Below are 10,090 nucleotides of genomic sequence, written 5' to 3' on the forward strand. Positions count from 1 at the left end.
AGACTTACCAAAAAAAAAAAAAAAGAAGGACACAAACCTCCAGGTGAGGAAGAACAGAGCTGGGGCAAGACTGGCCATGAGCTGAAAACTGCCGACACTCGTAGATGGTGCTCAGGGGTTCATTATACTGTCCCCCTGCTATTGAATATGCTGGTCATCCTCCATCATAAAAAGGAGAGAGGGACGGAGAAAAGAGGAAAATTCTCATCTGTGTAGGTCTTGGATGTTATAGATCTTTATTTTCTCAATAAAAGTGAGTCATCCAACTATTAAACAGATGTCATTTGTAGTTAGGAACAGAATTAGTATTTTTTTCTCTAATCAGCAGTAAATATACTTTTTAAATAATTTAATTAATCTAGTGATCTAAGAAAAAGCACTAGAGAGGCACTTCAGTGGCTTAGTGGGTTCAGGATCCGACTCCTGATTTCAGCTCAGGTCATGATCACAGGGTCATGGGATTGAGCCCTGAGTCAGGCTCCGTGCTGACCATGGAGCCTGCTTAAGATTCTCTCTCTCTCCTTCTGCCCTTCTCCTCCATCCTCTCAAATAAATTTAAGGAATGGAAAGGAAAGGGGGAAAAAAAAGCACCAGAAGGTCACCTGGGTGGCTCAGTCGGTTAAGTGTCTGAGTCTTGATCTTGGTGGCTCGTGTCATGATCTCATGGTTAGAGGGTTTGAGCCCTGCATCGGGCTCGGCACTGACAGCGGGAGCCCACCTGGAACTGTCTCTCCCTCTGTCTTCTGCCCCTACCCGACTCGTGTGCTCGCTCTCTCTCAAAATAAACTTAAAAAGAAAAAAAAAAAGTTTACCTATAAACCTTTAAAAAACAAAAGGAAAGAAAGTAAAAGCACTGGAAAAGGAGCAGAGGAAGCAAAGATGGGCATCTGCTGACCACTGACCCACACCCACAGCGTAGCTCACCGAATCCACTCCTTGGCCCATTTGTGAGTCTGACCTTCTCTCCCCCCTTATTCCCTGCTCAGGGCCTGACTCTATTTCCTAGCCTCCTCTTACAGTTAGGTGAAGCCATGTGACACTGGAGAGCAGGGGATGCGTGCCACTCACATGCAGGACTCAGGCCTTAAAACTGTGTGCCAAGACAGCTGCAGACAGATTACATTAGGGTGCGCAGCGTGACACCCGCCGCCTGGCTTCTCTCAACAGCAGGATCTGCCACCCTGAGTCAGAAACCAGGGCTGTCAACAGGGAGATGGGCAGAGGCGGTCACTGCCGCCACACGGCAACCGCGGCAGCTGGCTTAGGAGGAGAACACAAAGGTCACATGTGGGCCCTGGGCTCACAGGCCCTCTACCAGCCACGCTGTTCCTGCACAGAAAGAAGCCCACATAGAGGCGGTTTACTCCCCGAGGCCACAGTGATGATCAACAAAATGGTTTGTCTATAAAACCTCAGCAAATATTTGTATCACCTTAGCCCTTGTAATACCAGTGTTTGTCCTGAATATGCAGGAAGCAGCTGAGAACTTGGCAGTAACCCCCTGGGATAGTCTGAGATGCTCTGGGTTGTGGTGGGACCGTCGTGGGTTGAAGTTCAAGCTTAGGTTAACTCTGGGGCGCCTGGGTGGCCCGGTCGGTTAAGCAACCAACTCTTCTCTTTGGCTCTGCTCATAATCTCAGTCATGAGATCGAGCCCTGAGTCACACTCTGTGCTATGACAGAGCCTGCTTGGGATTCTCGCTCTCCCTCTCTCTGACCCTCCCCTCCTTATGCGTGCTCTCTTTCTTCCTCTCTCAAAATAAATATTTAACAAAAACTTTAGGTTCCCTCTCTTTTTAAATGTTTGTTCGTTCATTGTTTATTACCCATCTTTTTCTTTTTATAGGACAGACAGCAGGCCTACGCATGCATGGCTTCACACGGACCTGTTGGCCGCGAACAGGACCCCATCCACCCTCCGTCACCATCAGCCAGAAGCGTGGAAAACAGTCCCCACCGCCAAGCAGCTCCCATACACCCAAGAGCTCCAAGCAAGCTCTGCCCACTAAGAAAAAGCCATTTGAAGCTGAACTGGTGAGAAATCTAAATTACTGACTGTGTTCAAAGAACACAGGATGTTTAAGGTCAAGGACACACCTGAGGGAGCTTCCTCAGGGGAAATGTTCTTAGGGCTGGAGGGGAAGCATATAGCGGGTGTCTGTGGTGAAATACGCTTACAAGGTTTTCCGTGTTCATGGGCCTTAGACAAACCTCTCACAGGCAGGGCCCAGCCTAGCCTCTCTTGAATTTGCCACAAATTCCATTAGCGAACAGAAGCTCTGAGAGCAATCCCCTCAACTCGGAGTTGACAAAAAGCCCTACCAGGCCACAGGTTGTTTCTACCTTTTTCACTTCCTCCAAAGTGCCTGGTATAAGAAACAGCATGTTCTAGGGGCGCCTGGGTGGCTCAGTCGGTTGGGCGTCCGACTTCGGCTCAGGTCATGATCTCACGGTTCGTGGGTTCGAGCCCTGCATCAGGCTCTGTGCTGACAGCCAGCTCAGAGCCTGGAGCCTGTCTTCGGATTGTGTGTCTCCCTCTCTCTTTGACCTTCCCCTGCTCACATTGTCTCTCTCTCTCAGGAACAACAACAACAACAACAACAAAAAAGCACGTTCTAGACAAACTTAAACACCTTCTACTCAACCCAAAAATAACACACATAAACTCCCAGAAATAACAGACACCCAAGGTGTGATCTCACTGATTTTCTGTTTTCAAAAAAACAAAAGAAAAGCAGATATGTAGCCCAAAAAAATTTCAGGAAAAAGTATCTACTGCCATCCGTTTTCTCTAATTCAAAAGTCATTTATTCAGAACGAGTCCCCTTGTTTGGAAATCTCCCAAAAAACTTCCCAACCTTTTTTTCCTCAAGTCTCCAAACGCCACGTGTTGTTACGGTTCTCAGACACTTTCTTTTCCTGGTGACTCTCTCGGCTTTGACGGATCTAGGGCCTAATTTCAGGGGCAGCCTCGCCTTGCCCAGCCTCACGGTGGCCCTGTCAGCTTAGCTCAGGTGTGAAGTTCGGGATCGCATCCCTCGTTATTGCTTCCTGTTCTGCCTGGTCCCTTCCCTTGGGGTCATGACTCTTAGGCCCACCGAGCAGACAAAGTCATGCCTTCCATTCCCCGGAGAAGCAGATCAATGAAAATACACAAAGTGAAAATCAAGGCAACACGTCCATGGAGAAGGTAGTATCTGGTGCATGTCCTTCTGTCCCACTGGGTAAACGGGGGACCGAAGACTTGCTTTAGCACCACGGACCCTCTTGCTCTCTCCATGCCTCTTCTAGGTGATTCCAGGGTTTTATTAACTCATCTGCTTCGGCTACTATTTCTGCCCAAGCTCTCTTCTCCGCCATCCTGGCCATCAGATTTCACTCTAGATCATCACACAGCAAAGCGATTCATTTTTTTTTTTCTTTTTGTAATTTAAGGCCCCAGTGAACACTGACGGAGACATCAGCACAATGCCTGGGTTGCCGTACAATCCAAAATTATTTATTGGCCGACAGTATGAGGTGTGGAGGTAAAGGGCGCTGGCTACACAGCTAACACTTTACTTCAAGGAAACACAATGACAATTAACGTAGTAGAGCCTAGTTTTTCCTTTAATTTGTATAACGTCCCCACCCTAGATTCTTAGGAGAAAAGGCAAAAAGGGTTAATAAGCATGGATATGACTTCATATTTCTGGTAATTACCCACAAGGTAATAACAGATTGCTTACAGTCCGCACACAAGACACAAAGCTCTCACAGCCCCGAGGCAGAAGTGAAGGTGTGATCAAATAATCCCAGTGCTCCAGCTGGCCCTGAACTTGAAACCGCTCCTCCACACCAACCGTCCTTCTTCAGGATTATCCCCTTCCATCTCCCTTCTAGGAGACTGTTCAGAGCTCTCGGCAGTGACTGCAGACCCGAATATGGAATGTGTCGGCCACTTCTGACAAGCAAAAACAATTGTACCAGAAAAAAAGAAGACCAGTGTGCACTGTATTTTATACACATTACGGAGAACAGCTGTCCAAAAATGATAACACCAACCTAAAATGTAAGAACCTCTCCGCCTGTTATTCAGATTTGGGGGGGGGGGGAAAAGCTAATTATAAATCATGTGCTTTTCTATTTAGGCAATACTATGTCAATGGGACAGATTTTAGGAAAATTCCAGCTAAACTAGTTCATTCTTTGAAGCATCAGGTCAACTACAAACATAGCAACCCTCGGCCTGAATAGTTGCGTATTCAGAAAGAACAAAAACAGCCTTTGAAAAGCCTCTGTACGTGGTCTGTGAAAGGGCTTACTCAATAGGAAGCAGAAGAGGGAAAACTCCGTAGGGAATCTCAGGACATGCTAAAACAGCTTTCCTAATAATCTTAGGATCTCCTCCCATTCGCTTTGAAAAACGTCTGCTATAACCACAAAAACTCAGTGGTGGGGGAAAAAAAAGGCAACTGAAAACAACACAGACAGGTTTAGTCAGCAAGCGAAGGGAGTACCATGTAGAGATACTTTACACACGGGCCAGGCTGTCCTCTGTCCCCCCAGGGCTAACCCCAGCCATCTCAATGCCATTCCCAGGCAAATCCAATTCCCTCTAGCAAGCCTCTCTGCTCCTCACCCCTCCATGAAGGTCACCTGTACATCATCAGGAGGAAGAGGACCAGAGGGAAGACAGACCAGTCCTCACACATGCGCCTTGCAAGAGTGGAGAGCAGTGAGCACTCAACTGTGTAGCCCAAGAGCAGAGATGCACCTTCTCTCTCCCTCCAAAGAGGCCAGAGCCAAACGGCATCTTCCTTCTTCATCCCCATGGAAGCAGCCTGCCAACATTCTCAAAGCACAGCATGTATGCAACACCTTTATTAATTTAACCAAAAAGGCAGAGGGGCGTGGTGCCTGGGTGGCTCAATAGGCTAAGCGTCCAACTTCAGTTCAGGTCATGATCTCACGGTTTGTGAGCCCCAGGTCTGGCTCTGTGCTGACAGCTCGGAGCCTGGAGCCTGCTTCAGATTCTGTGTCTCCTTCTCTCTCTGCCTCACCCTTGCTTGCACTCTCTGTCTCTCTCTCAAAAAATAAACAAACATGAGGGGCACCTGGGTGGGTGGCTCAGTTGGTTGAGCATCCGACTTCGGTTCAGGTCATGATCTCACGGTTTGTGGGTTCAAGCCCCGCATTGATCAGGCTCTATGCTGACAGCTTTGGATTCTGTCTCTCTTTCTCTCTGCCTCTCCCCCACTCACACTCAGTTTCTCTCTCTCTCTCTCTCTCAAAAATGAATAAATGTTAATAAAAAGAAAAACATTAAAAAGGGCACCTGGGTGGCTTAGTTGGTTAAGCATCTGACTTTGGCTCAGGTCATGATCTCATGGTTCCTGGGCTCAAGTCCCACGCCAGACTCTGCTGACAGCTCAAAGCCTGGGGCCTGCTTTGTATTTTGTGTCTCCCTCTCTTTCTGCCCCTCCCCCGCTTGTGCTCTTTCTTTCTGCTTCAAAAGTGAACATTAAAAAAAATTTTTAACCATTATAAAAAAGATGCAACCCACAACTCGCTGCTTTTAAAACCAGGAATCTCCACAAGAGGACTGTAAGAAATTTCAGCATTCACTAATTCAAATGAAGTCTTACGTGCTTGCCCACCATGTGACAAGCACTTTTCTAGATTCTAAACTACAGATCGCATCTTTTATTGAGCTCCCATTCAGAACAGGAAGCAGGCAACAACCAAACTAAGACAGGTTCAGAACAATGGCAATGACCAGACAGAAAACAAAACAAAGAGATGTATGTGGCTGAGGATGGGGGCGGCCAGTCTGGCTGGGGAGATGAGGCCGGGCTCTCGGAGGCGGCCAGGCGTGGACCAAGAGCCGAAAAACAAGAGCGGGGTCAGCATGTTCCAAGCAAAAAGAACAGCAAGTAAGAAGCCCCAAGGTCTAAGGCACTTACAGATAAATCATGAAATACTAAGCATTTGCCTCTAATTGAGCAGAGATCATAAAAGATTGTCCTGTAGAAGGGAGTGAAGGAGGGAATCTGGGAGGGGTACCCAGGCTTCAGGACACCCCCCCACCCCATCCCATAGAATTACTATTAACCAGCACGTTCAATTGATGAATACAGAAACTGGCCGGGACTGGATCTGGCCAGGAGCACACTGTTAATCAGCCACCGTGGAGTGCAAATGCACCACTCATCAGCCTCCATCAGCTGAGAGCAGGACCCCAAGTGCAGGGCGCGTCAGGGGTCAGCCCACCCAGAAGCTCTGGAACCCGGTGATGAGCTAAGCCGGCCATGACGGTGAAGGTCTGCAGCATCTTGGGGGACTTCCCCGGTTCCCCGACAGCTCAGCACAAAGCCCGGGCCACGGCCTCCTGTCCAGCTCGCTCCCGCGGTCTCACACCGCGAAGCGAAGTGCTTGACTACAACGACTGCACTCACGCACATCCCAGGAGCCCCCTTTGGGTACTGTCCCTCCAGCCCCCATGAACTGAGCCGCTCTTGCAGCCTGGTGGGACCAGCCTGGTCTGTGAGGGGCCGCCTCCAGCACCACACGCTCGCCCTGTAACTTTCACAGCCGTCATTTTTTTTTCTTTTATAGTTTGTCAAGTTGATTTCCATAGAGCGCCCAGTGGTCACCCCAACAAGTGCCCTCCTCCATGCCCGTCACCCATTTTCCCCTCTCCCCGACCCCCATCAACCCTGTTTGTTTTCAGTATTTAAGAGTCTCTTATGGTTTGCCCCCCTCCCTCTCCTTAACTATTTTTCCCCTTCCCCTCCCCCATGGTCGTCTGTTAAATTTCTCCTGTTCCACATATGAGTGAAAACACACGGTATCTGTCCTTCTCTGCCTGACCTATTTCACTTAGCATAACACCCTCGAGTTCCATCCACATTGCTACAAATCACAGCCATCATTCTTACGTAGGAAGCTCAGGTCACAGGTCCAAGGGTACCCAATCAGGTGGGGGTGATCTTGGTTTTCATTAGCGATTACTCCTGGCAAAAGTTTAGCGAATGTTGGCATCACCCTTGACCACATTTGCTGCCCACATTCCATGGCAAGGTGAGGGGCATATCTTACAGAACATGAACTTCAGCTCAGTTAAAGCAGTATTATTCATCATCCGATCTAAGACCCTCTGAAGAGGTGCTGTTAATAATTACAGTGTCATAAAGGATGCAAACCAGGACTGAACTGGGCAAACCAAGCGTTAAAACCACATGGTACAGGTGAAAAGAAAACTTAACAGACTGGCAACAGCTCTATGACCTCAGGCAATCAAAGAATTTTATCATCGACCTGATTCCCTACCAAATCAAGATAGGATTTCTTTTCCTTTTGTGGGCAGGGGGGTAGGAGAAAGGCTGCCCCACCAAACCACTTCCTTACGAAATAGTAAGACACAAGAACACCACATAGGATGGCTGCCTATCAGGAGACCCAGATATAAGAACACAAACCCTTTTCTCTACAATCTAACCCAAGGCTAAGAAAATCCATCAGGAGAGGTGCCTGGGTGGCTTAGTCGGTTAAGCGTCCGACTTTCGCTTAGGTCGTGATCTCGCGGTTCGTGGGTTCAAGCCCCGCGTCGGGCTCTGTGCTGACTGCCAGCTCAGAGCCTGGAGCCTATTTCAGTCTGTGTCTCCCTCTCTCTCTGACCCTCCCCTGCTCACGCTGTCTCTCTCTCTCTCCTAGAAATAAATAAAAATATTAAAAAAAAAAAAAAAAGAAAGAAAAGAAAATCCATCAGGAGCCAGGGGCCACATCTGAAGTCAGGACTGGCCCTGAACATGGAGACGGGACTGCTAAGCCCAGGCAGGGAAAGAAGTCATCGTCTGTAACACAACATGCTTCTGAGAGTGCACTTCTTTTAGGGACTGAAGGACAGCAAAGAGAATTTCTGCACAAACTACAACACAGCATAGTCTTACAGGCACCCGCGGTCCCCAGAAGCCTTTCCTGCACCACACCAGCTCCTCGGGCGACACACGCCTGAGCATCACTCTCCCTCTTCTGCCTTCCAAGGGCCTCTGCATGGGACTTCGGACACCGACGCTGGCCACACAGCCCCATCCGCCATTCTCGAAGTCGTGTTCTGTGCCTCAGTTTCCTCGGCTGCAGGCCAACATTACCAGGTGGTAGCCCTGTAGGAACTTCCGTAGAAAGATGGAAAACTGTCCATGGGAGTCCCGGAGGGATCCGAGGGGACATCAGAGACGGAAGGGAAGTGAGAGACGACGGAGGGGAGCGGGGCCAAGCCCACCCAACACTCTTCAACCTCCGTCTTCAAAACTCCCCACCCCCCACTGCCGATGGATTTCTGTGGGAACCAGTAACTGGGACTGACTTGATGGGGGGCGGGGCAGAGCTGGTTCCAGAGACCACGGTGGGTGGCAACACGCGGCAGGAGGAGGAAGTGAGCCCAGAACGGGCAGGAAGCGTGGCACGGGACCTCGGGCCACCAGCAGCCCCCCAGGAGCCCCGGGGAGGAGCGGCGGCTGCAGGGCTGCCCTCNCCGAGCTCCCCGCTGCCTCAGAGAACACCGCTGCCACCGGGCAGCCGGCCCGTGGCCAGCGGTGCCCGAGCCTGGGTCTGGGGCACCATGGGCAAGAGTGAGCCATCTGGTTTCAGGCGCAGGAGTTATCCTCGGACGCCCCCGTGCCTGTCCCGGGACGGGGCTCATTCTCCTCCTAAGTGCTCTGAAAGGTCTAAGGGGACGGCCGCCAAGTCTCAAAGGTCTTGGGGATTTTTACCTGAATTGGAATCAAAATGTAGGAGCCGCAGGTCTACAGGCAGGTCACGTAGGTTAGGGCTGCGGAGTCAGGATCCTTAGTGACTCCGCGTAACACAGTGTAAGGAGCACAATACAAAACCCGCTCTGATCAATGACAACCAGTGGCACTAACTCCAACCAAGTCCTCCGGGGGTCACGTGGGTGCTTTACCCAGCTTTGGCTTCCCAACAAATTCCCACAGCCAGGGTGACTTAAACAGCAAAAATTTAGGGGGCACCTGGGTGGCTCAGTCCGTTAAGCGTCCAACTTAGGCTCAGGTCCAACTTAGGCTCAGGTCGTATCTCGCAGTTAGTGGGTTCCGGCCCCACATCGGGCTCTGTGCTGACAGCTCGGAGCCTGGAGCCTGCTTCAGCTTCTGTGTCTCCCTCTCTCTGCCCCTCCCCTGATTGTGCTCTGGCTCTGTCTCTCCAAAATAAATAAACGTTACAAAAAAAATTTTTTTAATTTAGTCTCATAGCTCTGCAGGGTTCGAGTTTGAGATCAAGGTGTCAGCACCATTAATAGAAAGAAGGCAGGTGCCAGAAGCTAGGACTTGAGCAGTTTCCACTGCTTTGCTCTGCTGTGAAACTGCTTTCCTGAAGACTTCTGGTGGATGTAGTTACCGTCACCTTATAATTTTCCTTCTTGTTTAATGTTCGGTTTTTTGTTTTTGTTTTTTCTGAGAGAGAGCATGAGCACACAAGCAGGGGAGGGACAGAGAAAGGGGGAGACACAGAATTGGAAGCAGGCTCCAGGCTCTGAACTGTCAGCACACAGCCCAATGCGGGGCTCGAACTCTTGAACAGGGAGATCATGACCTGAGCCAAAGTCAGACGCTCAATGGACTGAGCCACCCTCACCTTATAATTTTCAAAGTGCTTCCACAGATAGTGGCCCAGTTGTGGGTATAAATCATATTCTCTTTTGTGACTTTTTTTTCTTTTAATAGATCTTAATTTCTGCGGAGCAGTTACTAACAGGTCACTTCTCTCTTCATCAGAGATGGACATCACACACTGTACACTGCCACACCACCTCCCTGCTCACCTGCCCTGAGGGATTGCAAGTGGGGAAGAAAAGTAAGTGTAGAGAATTCTATTCGTTTATTATACTTAAAACATAACTTCTGGAACACACTGAGATTAAGTTTAATTTTCCCAATTTGTAGAAGAGAAGACTGAAGCCTGAAATGACTGGGTGTCTCGCCGAAGATCACACAGTGAATAAGCACACAATCACAGACTAGCACCCAGGTCCTCTGGCTCTAGTCTGATGCTCTCTCCTGGGAAACTGAATAAAGGAAGATTCACTTAAAATG

General features: G+C 49.4%; 1 protein-coding gene across 1 annotated transcript in view; it reads right to left on the reverse strand.

Moving 5' to 3' along the window:
• LOC144223251 (ATP-binding cassette sub-family C member 4-like) overlaps positions 1-10,090 on the reverse strand; it is a gene marked incomplete at its 3' end in the record, with an annotated part of 99,890 nt that overhangs the window by 77,158 nt on the left and 12,642 nt on the right.

The sequence above is a fragment of the Crocuta crocuta genome, unplaced genomic scaffold, assembly GCF_008692635.1.
Source record: "Crocuta crocuta isolate KB4526 unplaced genomic scaffold, BGI_CrCroc_1.0 scaffold31, whole genome shotgun sequence".
NCBI lineage: Eukaryota > Metazoa > Chordata > Mammalia > Carnivora > Hyaenidae > Crocuta > Crocuta crocuta.